Below are 15,525 nucleotides of genomic sequence, written 5' to 3' on the forward strand. Positions count from 1 at the left end.
GCCCTTCTCTTTTTTCTTCTTCTGTTTCTGTTGTTCAGTCACTAAGTCATGTCCTACTCTTTGTGACCCCATACACTACGGTACGCTAGGCTTCTCTGTCCTTCACTATCTCCCAGAATTTGCTCAAATTCATGTCCATTGAATTGGTGTTGCTGTCTAACCATCTCATCCTCTGCCACCCTCTTCTCCTTCTGCTTTCAATCTTTCCCAGTATCAGGGTCTTTTCTGATGAATTGGTTCTTCGCATCAGGTGACCAAAGTACTGGAACTTCAGCTTCATCATCAGTCCTTCCAATGAATAATTAGTGTCAATTTCCAAGGAATCTTAGTTTGATTTCCTTGCTGTCCAAGGGGCTCTCAAGAATCTTCTTCAGCACCACAATTTAAAATCATCAATTCTTTGGCACTCAGCTTTCTTTATGGTCCAGCTTTCACATTTGCACATGACTACTGGAAAAATCATAGTTTTTTAAAAAAATTAATTTATTTATTTTAGTGGAGGCTAATTACTTTACAATATTGTAGTGGTTTTTGCCATACATTGATTTGAATCAGCTGTGGGTTTACATGTGTTCCCTATCCTGAACCCCCCCCTCCCACCTCCCTCCCCATCCCATCCCTCTGGGTCATCCCAGTGCACCAGCCCTGAGCACTTGTCTCATGCATCAAACCTGGACTGGCAATCTGTTTCACATATGATAATATACATGCTTCAGTGCTATTCTCTCAGATCATCCCACCCTCGTGTTCTCCCACAGAGTCCAAAAGACTGTTTTATACATCTGTGTCTCTTTTTCTGTCTCGCATATAGGGTTATCGCTATCATCCTTTTAAAATCCATATATATGTGTTAGTATACTATGTTTGTGTTTTTCTTTCTGGCTTACTTCACTCTGTATAATGGGCTCCAGTTTCATCCACCTCATTAGAACCGATTGAAATGTGTTCTTTTTAATGGCTGAGTAATATTCCATTGTGTATATGTACCACAGCTTTCTTATCCATTCGTCTGCTGATGGACACCTGGGTTGCTTCCATGTCCTGGCTATTATAAACAGTGCTGCGATGAACATTGGGGTACACGCGTCTCTTTCAAGTCTGGTTTCCTCAGTGTGTATGCCCAGTAGTGGGATTGCTGGGTCATATGGCAGTTCTATTTCCAGTTTTTTAAGGAATCTCCACACTGTTCTCCATAGTGGCTGTACTAGTTTGCATTCCCACCAACAGTGTAAGAGTGTTCCCTTTTCTCCACACCTTCTCCAGCACTTATTGCTTGTAGACTTTTGGATAGCAGCCATTCTGACTGGCATGAAATGGTACCTCACTGTGGTTTTGATTTGCATTTCTCTAATAATGAGTGATGTTGAACATCTTTTCATGTGTTTGTTAGCCATCTGTATGTCTTCTTTGGAGAAATGTCTGTTTAGTTCTTTGGCCCATTTTTTGATTGGGTCGTTTATTTTTCTGGAATTGAGCTGCAGGAGTTGCTTGTACATTTTTGAGATAAATTCTTTGTCAGTTGTTTCATTTGCTACTAATTTCTCCCATTCTGAAGGCTGTCTTTCACCTTGCTTATAGTTTCCTTCATTGTGCAAAAGCTTTTAAGTTTAATTAGGTTCCATTTGTTCATTTTTGCTTTTCTTCCCAATATTCTGGGAGGTGGGTCATAGAGGATCCTGCTATGATTTATGTCGGAGAGTGTTTTGCCTATGTTTTATTCTAGGAGTTTTATAGTTTCTCGTCTTACATTTAGATATTTAATCCATTTTGAGTTTATTTTTGTGTACGGTGTTAGAAAGTGTTCTAGTTTCATTCTTTTACAAGTGGTTGACCAATTTTCCCAGCACCACTTGTTAAGAGATTATCTTTTCTCCATTGTATATTCTTGCCTCCTTTGTCAAAGATAAGTTGTCCATAGGTACATGGATTTATCTCTGGGCTTTTTCTTTTGTTCCATTGATCTATATTTCTGTCTTTGTGCCAGTACCATACTGTCTTGATGACTGTGTCTTTGTAGTAGAGCCTGAAGTCAGGCAGGTTGATTCCTCCAGTTCCATTCTTCTTTCTCAAGATTGCTTTGGCTATTCGAGGTTTTTTTGTATTTCCATACAAATTGTGAAATTATTTGTTCTAGTTCTGTGAAAAATACCTTTGTTAGCTTGATAGGGATTGCATTGAATCTATAGGTCGCTTTGGGTAGTATACTCATTTTCACTATATTGATTCTTCCAGTCCATGAACATGGAATATTTCTCCATTTATTTGTATTCTCTTTGATTTCTTTCATCAGTGTTTTATAGTTTTCTATATATAGGTCTTTTGTTTCTTTAGGCAGATATATATTCCTAAGGATTTTATTCTTTTCATTGCAATGGTGAATGGTATTGTTTCCTTAATTTCTCTTTCTGTTTTCTCATTATTGGTGTATAGGAATGCAAGGGATTTCTGTGTGTTAATTTTATATCCTGCTACTTTACTATACTCATTGATTAGCTCTAGTAATTTTCTGATAGAGTTTTTAGGGTTTTCTATGTAGAGGATCATGTCATCTGCAAACAGTGAGAGTTTTACTTCTTCTTTTCCTATCTGGATTCCTTTTATTTCTTTTTCTGCTCTGATTGCTGTGGCCGAAACTTCCAAAACTATGTTGAACAGTAGTGGTGAGAGTGGGAACCCTTGTCTTGTTCCTGACTTTAGGGGAAATTCTTTCAGTTTTTCACCATTGAGGATAATGTTTGCTGTGGGTTTGTCATATATAGCTTTTATTATGTTGAGGTATGTTCCTTTTATTCCTGCTTTCTGGAGAGTTTTTTTTATCATAAATGGATGTTGAATTTTGTCAAAGGCATAGTTTTGACTATATGGACCAAAGTGATGTCTTTGCTTTTTGTGTGTGTGTGTGTGAATTTGTTTTTATTTTATTGGGTCTAAGGGATGAGATGAGGAATACTTCTGTAAGTTTTGCCCCACTAGGAAGATGTCCATTCTAACTTTCCTGGGACAGCTTTCGGAGCTTTTTCTTTTTCTTGGAGCCACTGCTCTTGCTGGCAGCAGCCTCTTCAGGTCCACTGCTGAGTGGCTCCTCCTTGGAAGACAATTTCCACTTTTTCTTGGGGACCCTCTTGTCTTCTGACTCATCAGGGTCAGTAACTGGTTCTTCTTTGAGAAAAGATTTCTTCCTCTTGGGAAGACTTCCAGTACCAGCTGTCTCTTCAAGATCACTACTAACTAGCTCTTCCTTGGAAAAAGATTTCTTTTTCTTGAGTTTGGAAAAAGAGACAGATGGGTCTTCCATTCAATTCCCCTGAAGAGCCTCCTGGGGCTTTTGCTTTTTCTTCTTTTTGGGTCTTTCACTTGTCCCCTCACACCCCTCCGGGGCGCTGCTATTTTCTGAAGAAGCCAGGGCAATTGCAGCCAGCCTTTTCTTTTCTTTCTTCAAGTGTTTCTTCTCCTGTTTCTCGAGCTTCCTAGTAGTCTTGGCAGCCGCTTCCTCCGAACCATTGCCTCCTTCATGACATCCAGATTCTTTCGGGGAATCTCTGCAGTCTCATAGAAGGACAGCCGCTCCTCAACTTGTTCTCGAAGCTTCTCCCCCAAAACACCTGGTGGGCACCTCAGAGAAGCAATCGATTCGTGAGGCAATATTGCATTTGTTTGCCAGGTATCGGGAGATGCGACCTTTGTTCTTGGCAGCTGCTCGGCCAATGAAGGTAGAGTGGAAAATGAGTCCGTATTTTGGGGTGTTACCCCTTGTCTTCAAGGCTCTGGAAACTTGGTCCCTTTGCTGAGCCCAGGGAATCACTCAGACACCAGGACTGGCCATCATGATGTCTTTGCTTTTTAATATGCTGTCTAGGTTTGTCTTAGCTTTTCTTTCAAGGAGCAAGCTTCTTTTAATTTCATGGCTGCAGTCACCATCCACAGTGATTTTGGAGCCCAAGAAAAGAAAATCTGTCACTGCTTCACTTTTTTTCCTTCTATTTGCCATGAAGTAATGGGATCAGATACCATGATCTTAGTTTTTTGAATGTTGAGTTTTAAGCCAGCTTTTTCACTCTCTTCTTTCACCCTCATCAAGAGGCTCTTTAGTTCCTCTTCACCTCTTCTTCTTCTGGGGCCCCTGTAATTTGAATGTTGTTGCATTTAGTGTAGTCCCAGAGGTCTCTGAAAACTGTCTTCATTTCTTTTCATTATTTTTTCTTTATTCTATTCCACAGCAGAAATTTCCAGTGTTCTGTCTTCCAGGTCACTTATATGTTCTGCCTCAATTATTCTGCTATTGATTCTTTTTAGTGTATTTTTCATTCCAGCTACTGTCTTGTTCATCTCTGTTTGTTCTTTACCTCTAGGTCTTTGCTAAACTTTTCTTATATCTTCTCAATCCATGCTTCCATTCTATTTCTGAGATCTTAGATCATCTTTACTATCATTACTCTGATTTTTTTAGATAGATTGTTTTTCTCTTCTTCATTTAATTGTTCTTGTAGGCTTTTATTTTGCTCCTTCATGTGAAACATATTTCTTTGTCATCTCATTTTGTCAGATTTACTGTGCTTGTGGTCTCCTTTCCACAGGCTCCAGGATTGTAATTCCTATTGCTTCTGGTGTTTGCCCCCTGGTGGGTGAGGTTGGTCCAGAGGCTTGTACCATTATCTCCTTGATAGGGGGTTTGACTGGTGCTGTGGTGAACAAAGCCTACCCTGGATATTGAGTAGGGCCTCCCCATTCCTCTGTGGTTGTCACTGCCTTGTCAGGGGTGGGGTCTACTTCCTAGTTGTTGGAGTAGAGGCCCCTAGATCTGTTTCTTAGCAATGATTCAGATCTGCAGTGTTAGTGAGGCAGGCTTGGAGCAGTTGCACTGGGAGAGAAGCTACTGAGTATTCCTCCTCTGGAACTGTTTATTTGTGAATATACTCTGTTGTTTCCCCTTTCGCCTGTTGTGTGGGCTTACAAAGTATGCTGTTGTTGGCACTGCTCTCAATCCTAAGTGTGGGTATGCTGGCAATTAGCCCTGCTTACTCTCAAGTGTTTTTTTAATCCAGCCACTGGTGCAGGTCCAGTGAGGTTAGGTCCAAGTACTTCAGTAGTCGTGTATCTGGACCCACTGTGGGAGATACAGAGGCAACTCGAACCCTGGTCTGACCCTATCCCCACATGTACATGCCCACAGAGCCTACAGCTGCTAAAACGCAAACTGAAGGACAGTCATTTTATCTTTAAAGAAAGAAAATCTCCTCTAATTCCTTCTATATGTTTCCCCCTCCCAACTTTTTTAAATCAAATTTTAACAGAAAGGATGAGACTCAATTATCTGGTGGTATCTTAAGTTGGATTACCCCAGAAGCAGACTCTGAGGCAAAGATTTGAGTAGAAGTACTTTGGGAAATTATCCCAGTAGTCACAGGTAGGAGAGTAGAGAAGTAAGATGGAGATGGAATAGAAGCCAATAAAATGTGCATAGGTTACTGACCTGTGAGCACATGAGACTCAGTCCTTTTTGGAACCTCTGGAAGATGGTGTTCTACATTTAGGGGCAAGAAGTTTGGAGTGTTAATCCAACAAACTGTCAGTCATTGTAGGAGTGCTACTTCTGGGGATATTGACTCCCTGATATTTCTGGTCTGCTCCTGCATGCTGACTGAGTGGGCTCCAGCAGCCAGAAAAAGCCCTCAGGCACAGTTGCCTTCAATTGGTAGATATTGGGCTGGCATATACTAGAGCAGTAAACATATTAATTATTTATTGCCACATAACAAACTACCCTCAAATTTTGTGAGATAATGAATGTTTATTTTTTCTAAGCCATTGTTTCTGTGGGTCAGGAAATCAGTTTAACTGGTGATTCTGGCTGAAGATTTCTCATAAAGTTGTGTTCAAGATGGTAACTAGGCTTCAGTCATTTGAAGGTGTGACTAGGGCTGGAGGATCTGCTTCCAAGGTAGCTTACTTGTATGACCGTTGGCAGGAAGCTTTATGTCCTTGCCATGTGGATCCCTCCTTAGGGCTCTTTGTGAATCTTCAAGTTATAGCAACTGACTTATTCAGAGTGAGTGATCCAAGAGAGAGCAAGGAGGAAGCAACCATGCCTTTTATGACCTAGTCTTGGCAGTCACACACCATAATCTATTTCTGTCATTCTATTGTCATTAGAAGCAAATTAGTAATTTCAGCCTGTACTCAAGGGGAGAGTTATCAGTCTCTAATTTTTGAAAGGAGCTGTGTCAAAGAGTCTGTAAGACTATTTTAAAACCACTACAGTGCATATGAGAGCATATGAGCTGGGCACCACCAGCATCTGCTAAAGGGGGTCTGTATCCTGTTTTTGACCTGTCACCAATCTGGGTTCTTATAGCTCCTGGCAGAAGGCACTAAGGATCAGTTCATCCATCAGCTGCTTTTTTAGCATTTGATTTATCCCTTCCCAAATACTCTCTCCTCTTCTTTACCTTCTGTCCTTCTGCCCCTCCCCAAAAGTCAGGTTATTTTTTTTTTACCACTAGACTAATTGATCTCAAAAAGATCACTCCTCCATGCCAGAGTCTCTATATTGTACTATTCCAGACATACTATCACAGTAAAATTTAAAGACTGTGATACTGAGTACTTTGGTAGCACACCAATCTCTAGTACCTTTTACCTAAGAGTTCTAAGTTTGTATATGTGGTCTGCCTGGAGACTGGTTCTTTAACTCAAAGGATACTGACAACCTGAGCCTCAGATTTCTCTCTGCATATAAAATTTGTTGTGCCTAATATCATCAACTCTCTATTTTAATAGTGCCTTTCTTATCTCTACCTTATAGATCTCTTATCTCTACCTCATAGATCTCCTTCCTTTCTTCCTCATGAATGTTACATATTGTTTGGCATTTTCTGGAAAGAGAGTAACTTTAGAAGTGAGTGTAAAATATACTCTATGACTGCCTTAGAGTCTGCCTTGGGAGAACCCACACTAAGACAAGGACTTGAGTGCAGGTAGCTTATTTGGGAGATAATCACATGAAGCAAGAGTGGAGAAATGGAGAAGAGAGACAAGGAAGGAAGAAAACCCAATGCTAGTGTTTGTAATTGAGGTTATTGCTATGAGGAACAGGGTCTTGATTCCAGTGGGTTCTTCTAATAAGTGTAAGGAAACTGATAGAAGGCCAGAGCTTTTTATCTATTTCTCTATTACTCCCTTTCCCTGTTGTTTGAGAATTGCCCCTGGGGTCATTACTCTCCCATACTTTGGGGTCATGCTTAAATGGAGGCAGAGCAAACTGCTAGTGTAATTAAAGATTCTAGAGTCAAAAGCTAAAATCCTGTGGCTTGAGGTGGGATGAAGGCAGAAATGGATTTTTGCACAGAACTGTCCACCATGGCTTTCGCTGAAGTCAAAGGAGGCCCCAGTGGATATAACTAGGGTACCAGAGGCATCTGCTACAATGGCCAAATAGTGGATATCGAGACACCCTTCAGGCTAAACGGAAATACGCCAATGGCAGATAACAGCCAGGGGTTGAAGTTGCTGAGGCAGATAGGGCTGGGAATTTACCTGGAAGGGGTAGCCAAAAATCTTGATTTAGGAGTTCCCTGGTGGTTTAGTGGTTAGGATTCAGCATTTTCACTGCCATGGCCTGAGTTCAACAATCCCTGGTTGTGTAACTGAGATTCCACAAGCTGTGCAACATGCCACCTCCCACTAAATCTTGATTCAGAAAGGAAACTATGATTTCTTTGAGATAGGAGCATGAGTAGAAAGGCAGGGATGACTTGGAAACAGGCCTTATCTAAGCACAGGTCTGCAAAGAAACAAGTATTTTCTAGAAGAACTGATGTAAAAAAAATGCTTCCCCAGGAGGCCAGGTACCAGTCATATCTGTAGTGGGGCTGCTAGCAGAGTTTGGTACCTGGAAGAGGGAAGTAGGGCCAGGAAAGACACTGTGGGGTGGGAGGAAAAGGTGACATAGTCCATGAGGTGACAGTCCATTTAAAAATATTTTGAAGGGAACTCCTAAGAATACTGTCTTAACCAAATGGTTTAAAGATGAATTTTAGAAGATTAGTATGTAGGAGGTGGGACATGGGTGTTTGGGGGCAGTCAGAGCCCAAACAGGAGTCTAATTTGATTGGGATGGCTGAAAACAAGAGTATTGAAGTGATGCTGGTCAGTTCTAGAGTAATCAGTGAAAAAGGAAGAAAAGAGTATGGTGTTGATAATAGAGGGTTGAAATAGAAGGGGATCCTCTCTTGAAAGCAGTCCTAAATGGCCTGTGGCCACACATCTGTATAGATGTGTGAAGAAGAGAAGCATGACTACATAAAGCTAATACACAGCTAATCCAGGACCTGCTAAGTCTATTTCTTAATGGTTCCTGACTGTCCATTTTTTTTTCTCTTTCCCACTGCAATTTTCTAGTTCAGGTATCCATAGACTACTATGACCATATTCTACCCAGTCCTCTGTCCCAAGTCTTGACTCTTCCAATCCTTTCTCCACAAAATTGTCAATTGTAATAGGTCTAATAAATAGATCTATTTTTCATGTTACTCTCCTGCCTAAGGTAACTCCTGATCATTATTTAATAATCAGCTTCAATTCAGTTCAGTTCAGTCGCTCAAGAAATTACTTGTTTCCCAAAGATGTTTCAAGACAGCATTCCCTCTTTTTCCCCCCTTCTCTTTTATGATAAAGAGTCTCCCTGGCAGAGTGACACATGCCTTGTTGGCAAGACTCACAGGAGCTGTCCATGGTCCTACTGGTAGGGCCTGGGTGCAACTGTCTAGGTGATGATACTTGGAGGACCCAACATGGCTCTGCCCACCCCAAAACAACCTATTCCACCTCCTACATATGAATCTTCTAACATTCATCTTTAAACCATTTGGTTAAGACAGTATTCTTAGGAGTTCCCTTTAAAATATTCATAAACTTTCTGTTAAGTGTAACAGGGCAGGAAGCTAATATCTGCTACCACATCAAGCTACTACACTTCGCCTTGCAGAGAAAGGTTCTAAAGGGAGGGATAAAGAACAATGCCTTTACATGAGGAAGAGGGGTAGGGGAAGGATAGAGACCAGCAGTTCTCAAAGGGTGATCCCTGGATCAGCACCATCAGCATTTAGAATGAGTTGGAAATGGAAATTCTCAGGTCCTTCCCTAGATTCAGAAACTCTGAGACTGGGGTTGAGCAATCTGTGTTTTAGCAAGTCCTCCAAATGATTCTGATGCATGTTAAAGCTTGAGAACCACTGATAAACATACACACACACACATGCATGTATATACACAATCCCTAAGCTAAGATACCAACCTTGCTTACTTTTTCGTTCTTTAACTGCTGAGTTAGATTTAACCTCACAAGTTAAGAACACACAATGCTCTAGGTGTCCATGACTGATTAATAAGTTAGGAATGTCCGCCTGGCCTGTGAGATGGGGAAGGAGATGGATGCTGCAGAGGTCAGTTACAAGGGTAGGTACATGGATCTCAGACAGAACGAAGGCCCCAGATAAATAAATATGTGAGATGTTAGCATACCATTTTTTTTCTCTTAACCAGAGCTACTGAAACTTTCATCTGCATGTGAATACCCTGGGGATTTGATTCATGACCAGATTCCCATTCAGTCACCCCAAGGTAGGTCCCCAATTCTGATTTTCTAACTAGCTTGCAGATGATGCTGATGTTGCTGGTCCTCAGATCTCAAGTTTAGTACTAAACTACTAATCTTTCTCTTTCCACCTTATTTTTGTGACTCCCTGCCAGAATATTATTTTTAGCAAAAATAAAATATCATACCATTTTACAAAGAAAAAGACTGATAATACCTGGTAAAACATTTGGAAGGGCAATTCAGTGCAGGGTCTGAGTGCACCTTTTCTGCAGTGCTCAGTAACTGCTCCTGTGCCCCTCCCTGCCTCTGTCAGACCTGTGCCACGGCCCCATGAGAAACCCCTGGAACCTTCCCACCTTCGTTTCTGTTTGTTCTATCACATCGTTTTCTACTTTTGGTTCAATGCAATGTGGGACCCAAATGGTAAACAGCATTTGCTGATTGATGCCTTTCCCTTCTCTCCTCTCTCTCTTAAATAAAATCTACCTGCTGTCAATTACTGAGTGCTTCCAGGCAGGATTAGCAATGTCACTAAAATCAGGTCAGAGATACTTTGGAATCTGTTTGGTGTAGGATTCCCTTGTATTATAGCAGTAATAATAAAGTAAAAGTCTCCCCAGCCTCTCTCTCCAGGCTCCCTTTTTCTCTACATGTTTCTTTTTTTTCCCCTAGGTTGCTTAAGTCATTCTATTTGGTCTTTTCCCTCACAGATACTCAGTCACCGTGGAGTATAGCCAGCTACGGCAGAGGCAGCAAAAACCCTTTGCATTAAGAGACAACAAACAAACAAAACAACCCTTTGTTACTGTTTTTCTTTCCTTAAAATTCAACTCATAAGATATATGATAGAACACTTTTCTTCCTTTCCTTTCTCTTCTTTCTTCTCTTCCTCCTTCTGTCTCCCACTACTCCCTCTCCTTCCCCTCCCAATTTTTCTCTTCCTCTTACCTTGTTCCTCCTTCTTCCCTTCCTCTTTTTCCTTCCTCTTCCCTTCCCCATTCTCTTCCTCTCACTTTTCTGGATTTCCGCCTCTCTCTCATTGTCCCCACCCTTTCTTTCCCCTTATCTCCCTTGCCCTCCCCTATCACTGTTCCCCTGGAACATGGAGGTATGATAAAAATCTCTCTGCCCGTGAGGTCGGTGCACACATCCAAAGTCTATCATAGCAGAGTCCCCTGATCCTGAGCTCAGTGAAGCCTGAAAGGGTCATTTCAGACTCCCCATTTAGTAACCACCCATCTAATGAATGCCTCAATTGTGTGTTTGAAATTAATCAAGTGTTATTAACCAATCACCTGAAATCTAGTATATGCAGCTAGAACATAGAGTTTCTGTCAATGTGGAACAAACATGATATGTTGAAGGTAGCAGCGTGTTTATAACTTTTCATTGGAGAAGATTAAGTAACAAGGTGGAACGTGCAGCACCTGCCATCTCTGTTTCCAACTCACATCCCCTGATGTGAGGCCAAGTGGCTCTGTCCAAGTCAGGGCTGCAGACATTCGCCTCACATTCACCACCTGGAGTGTCTAATCAATATGATGAAACTATGGGCTATAGCTTCCTTGACAGACAAATTTCCTGAGCCTCCAGGGGCAGCATGGATGTGTGCGTGGTGTCAGCACAGCCCATCTAAATGTTCCCACCAGGTCCGAGGCTCTGAAGCCCTTTAGAGATATTTTAACAATACTACAAGAGAGAAAGAAATGGAGAGAAGTCAGATGCACTCAGGCCTTGCCTCCCCACAGCATCCTTGCTGGGAGGAACCCTCCCTGGGGTGGGGTGCTCCTTCTGCCACCCACCCTCCCTGCCATGCTTTCTTGTCCTGAGCTTGCCAGAAGCACAGCTCAGTACTTTTCTGATTGCATGAGGCTTCAGAGCTGCCTTCAGTTGACCAGCAGAAACCACATTTTGTAATCGTAGGCTGCCTAGAGGGGTTTCCCAGGTGGTGCTGGTGGTAAAGAATCTGCCTGCCAATGCAGGAGACGTAAGAGACGCGAGCAAAGCAGCATGTAGGTAGAGAAGCTGACCAGGGTAGAAGCCTTTGGTCCTTATCATCTGCTCTCTTTTTCATTACATTTCAGAGTCCTTTTGGAAATCCAAGCACCTTGCCTTGCACACAGTGGTTTGGCCTCACACACATATTTAATATACGTGCATTTTCCTGTATGTGTGCAGTGAAGAGACATGGAGGAGAGAGTTAAACACTTAAGGAGATTCTTTACTCAATGGGCATGTGCCCCAGGTTGAGACTTCCTAAGACAGAATTCAGGCTTCCATCTCATGTTCTTTTGCAACTCTTCTTACCTGAGCATGATTTTAGTATTTAGAGACTCAAAGTGTATTTTGAATACAATGTGATCTCTGTGTGAAACTGGGCTATGAGAGAGAATACTGTTTTTCTAAACTGTAGTTGTAGTGGAGTAATTAAGAAAGAACATAAGGATAAAAAAAGAAAGAGCATAGGGACTGGAATCAGACTGCCTGGTTCCAAACCCTGGCACTAGCTACTAGCTGTTTTGCCCTCAATTTCACATCTGCAGACTGGGGTTAGTGTTGTAGGGGAAGATAAAACTTTTGCTCTCCCCTCTTAGGTTCAGTAACAGGCGTCTGTGAATTAAACTGAAAAAGACAGATTAACAGGAGAAAAGATATATTATGCAAGCACATAGGAGCTTCACAGAAAGGAAGTAGAAACCTAAGCCTAAAAGTGACTAGGCCATTTTAGCAAAGAGCAATACATTGAGGAGAAATGATTAGACAAAGGAAAAGCAGTTTGGACTTCTAGGGGCTGGAAATCATGGGGAGGTAAATATTTGGGGGAAACTAATGAAAGATAGGGCTTCCCTCGTGGTTCAGATGGTAAAGAATCCACCTGTAATGTGAGAGACCTGGGTTTGATCCCTGGGTTGGGAAGATCCCCTGGAGAAGGGAACAGCTACCCACTCCAGTATTCTTGCCTGGGAAATCCCATGGACAGAGGAGGCTGGAGGGCTACAGTCCTTTGGGTGGCTAAGAGTCGGACACGACTGAATGACTTTCACTTTCAATGGAAGACAAGGATTATTTATTAGTAAGTTTTGTGATGCAGACTCAAGTTGGTGTCATCTCTCCTGTGATTAAGAGTAGTTCTCCTTTTCCTGATGTGGGAGATGGAAGGGGACCCCTTCACAAAGAGAAATGTGTGTCTTGCTTTTAGGCAGAAAGGGGGAGGGAAGAGAGTTCCTTTGTCTGCTCTCTCTTAATTGCTTTCACTCCAAGACAATCCTTATGCCAAAGTAGCATATTTTAGGGTAACATCTTCTGATCCCCTTCAGTATAAAGTATAATGAGGAAGAAACTCATAGGGTTATGAGGATTAGTTATAGTAACCATTTTCTAAATGCTCTTTTTTCCTTTCGGTTAGGTAGGGGAGCAGGCTTCAAACCACACAGCTGGGGAGTATGTATATGTTCTTTGGAGATGTGAGCACCTGCAGCAGGCAGCATCCCACAGAAGCCAAAGTGGGCAATCAAACAGCCATGGAGATCAAGGCCTGGCCTTGCTGAAGACTTTCATTTTACCATAGGGCTTAGAGTTGGCTGGCAGTGAGAGGGCTAGGCTGGTGGTTAGGAGAGTTTGTGTTGGGCTGGGCAGATGAGGAATGATGGTTTACTAAGTAATCCCTAAAGGCCACCCTTCCTTCTGTCACTGAAGGAATTTCATAGTACATATGCTATGTTTTAAAGACTTTCACTTACAACTGGCTCATGAACTAGTTAAGCTAAGGGTCAGGGTAGCCATAGGCAAGATTGATTTTTCCTCCAATACTTCGGCCACCTGATGCGAAGAGCCAGCTCACTGGAAAAGACCCTGATGCTGAGAAAGATTGAGGGCAGGAGGAGAAGAGGATGACAGAGGATGAGATGGTTGGATGGCATCATCAGCTCAACGGACATGAGATTGAGCACACTTTGGGAGATAGTGAAGGACAGAGAAGCCTGGTGCGCTACAGTCCTTAGGGTCGCAAAGAGTAGGACATGACTTAGCAACTGAACAAGTCCCCTATCTTGCTCTCCAATGTTTTCTCCACCCAACTTCCCATGTAAGCTTCATGTGCCATTCATCAGATTTTTTTTTAAGGTAACCCCAAGCCTCCCAGAAACCCCCCTCTTTAAGCCGAATCCATCTGCAGTCCTTCTCTAGGGGTTCAGTCCTAAAGTCAGCTAATATGATAAACTAAGGCCTGCTGAGGTGTTAATGAGCTCTGATGAGTTAGTCTCACTCAAGCCTAGCTTTATGTGATATAGCTAACTGCCTACTAAATTATTTGATGCTATCTTTTCCCTGTTCTCCTCTCCCACTCCATTCCCACTGGTCTGCTGTAATTCTGCAAATGTCCAGCATGAATCATTTATTTGGGTTAATAAGCTAGTGTGTGGCCTGAGAGTTAAGTTCACACTTAACAACAAGGAGATGTTAACGAGAGCCCCTTGTTCAGATAGAAGCTACCCAGTTTGCTTTCTATGGGCGTGGTGGATGATTCATGGTGGGAAGAAGAGAACCCACTTTATACTTGAGGAAGTAACTTATTTTCCTCTGAAGCTCATTCCTCTCAAAGCTACCTATTCATATCAGATCTGGAACATTTGCAAAGTACGTTACCCCAGGGCATATGCTCATGTGAAATATTTGGAATAACTAAGTGTAGCTTTCAACTGGACTGTTAAAAGTGAAGACTGTTTCCTGCTCCTGTATATTGGAAAATCTCCCATAAATCTTTTTGGTGTGCTCAGACTTGCTCTTTTTTCTGGATCTGCTATCCATCTCGGTGTGTCTTAAAAGCAAGTTGGTAGGTACATTTTTTTTATTCTGAATACTTGTGCTGTAGAGCAGATTGTTGGATAGCTTTCAGAAACTCCAGATTTAGGTCCAGATGTCTCAGGATGAGGCAAATTGTCCTCTCACTGAGATCACCTTCTCAGTGGAGGCATTGTTGTGTGGAAATAAATGAAGACCACCCACATGAGAACAAAGGCTATTTATTCAAAGTTTGCTATAGCAAGGGAATCAGCCACCATCACTTGTGATCTGGCAGCAGCTCAAAGGCAGGCAGATGAATGGGAAAGCTTTATAGTGAATAAAGCGGAAAGCTTCAGGGCTGCTCTGATTGCAGGCTGTTGGCATGGGGGAGCTACAGGTGGGCTAACTAAGAGTGAGCATCCTACGTGATTGGTTTGGGGAAGATATTTGACTTTCTTTGATTGGTCCTAAGCTGGTTGTTGTTTCGTCACTAAGTCATGTTCAACTCTTTTACGACTCCATGGACTGTAGGCTGCCAGGCTCATCTGTCCATGAAATTTCCCAGGCAAGAATACTAGAGTGGGTTGCCATCTCCTTCTCCAGGGGATCTTCCTGACTCAGGAATCGAATCCATGTCTCTTGACTTGTAGGTGGATTCTTCACCACTGAGCCACCAGGGATTCCCATCCTAAGCTGGAGGTGGGGACAAAAATTAAGAAAGTTGTCAGTTATTAGTCAAATCTTGGCCATTTGAGGCTGAATGTTACAGGAGTTATTCTTTGACACACTTTCGACACCTAACAATCTGACTCTTTACAAGTTTGACTTATAGAGAGCAGACTGACTTTCTGGGCTGGTATCTGTAGAAAGTGGGTTGGTTTCCTGGGCTGGTTGCTACAGGTCGTGGGTGAGTGTTCTGTTTTTATATGTGGCCTGGGCATTGTCCACTGAGTCTCTTGTTTGAGAGCTGCAATGCTTCATATATGTTTGTATGAATGAAGTTATCTGATAATTTTTCCACTGGATTTTTCATACACCCTGGGAAATAATTTCTTTAAGAAACCCCATAGTAGCTGTTGTGTTGTGTTACCAAGATCCTTCTTCAGGATGGGAGGACTTATGCTACTAGATACCGTCAGGAGTCAGTC

General features: G+C 42.2%; 1 protein-coding gene, 1 long non-coding RNA gene and 1 pseudogene across 3 annotated transcripts in view; 1 reads left to right on the forward strand and 2 right to left on the reverse strand.

Annotated features, from left to right (window-relative positions):
* MAOA (monoamine oxidase A) overlaps positions 1-15,525 on the reverse strand; it is a 319,927-nt gene that overhangs the window by 197,533 nt on the left and 106,869 nt on the right. The gene's annotated exons all lie outside the window — the stretch shown is intronic.
* The window catches only part of LOC145536957 (uncharacterized), a 146,347-nt gene that overhangs the window by 85,136 nt on the left and 45,686 nt on the right, over positions 1-15,525 (forward strand). The window contains exon 3 of the long non-coding RNA XR_014076100.1: positions 9,541-9,618. This is a non-coding gene — a long non-coding RNA (uncharacterized LOC145536957). The remainder of the gene's footprint in view (positions 1-9,540; positions 9,619-15,525) is intronic.
* On the reverse strand, positions 2,987-3,513 carry LOC145536491 (nucleolar protein 56 pseudogene; annotated as a pseudogene).

The sequence above is a fragment of the Giraffa tippelskirchi genome, chromosome X (genome assembly GCF_054371585.1).
Source record: "Giraffa tippelskirchi isolate mGirTip1 chromosome X, T2T-mGirTip1v1.2.pri, whole genome shotgun sequence".
NCBI classification, from domain to species: domain Eukaryota; kingdom Metazoa; phylum Chordata; class Mammalia; order Artiodactyla; family Giraffidae; genus Giraffa; species Giraffa tippelskirchi.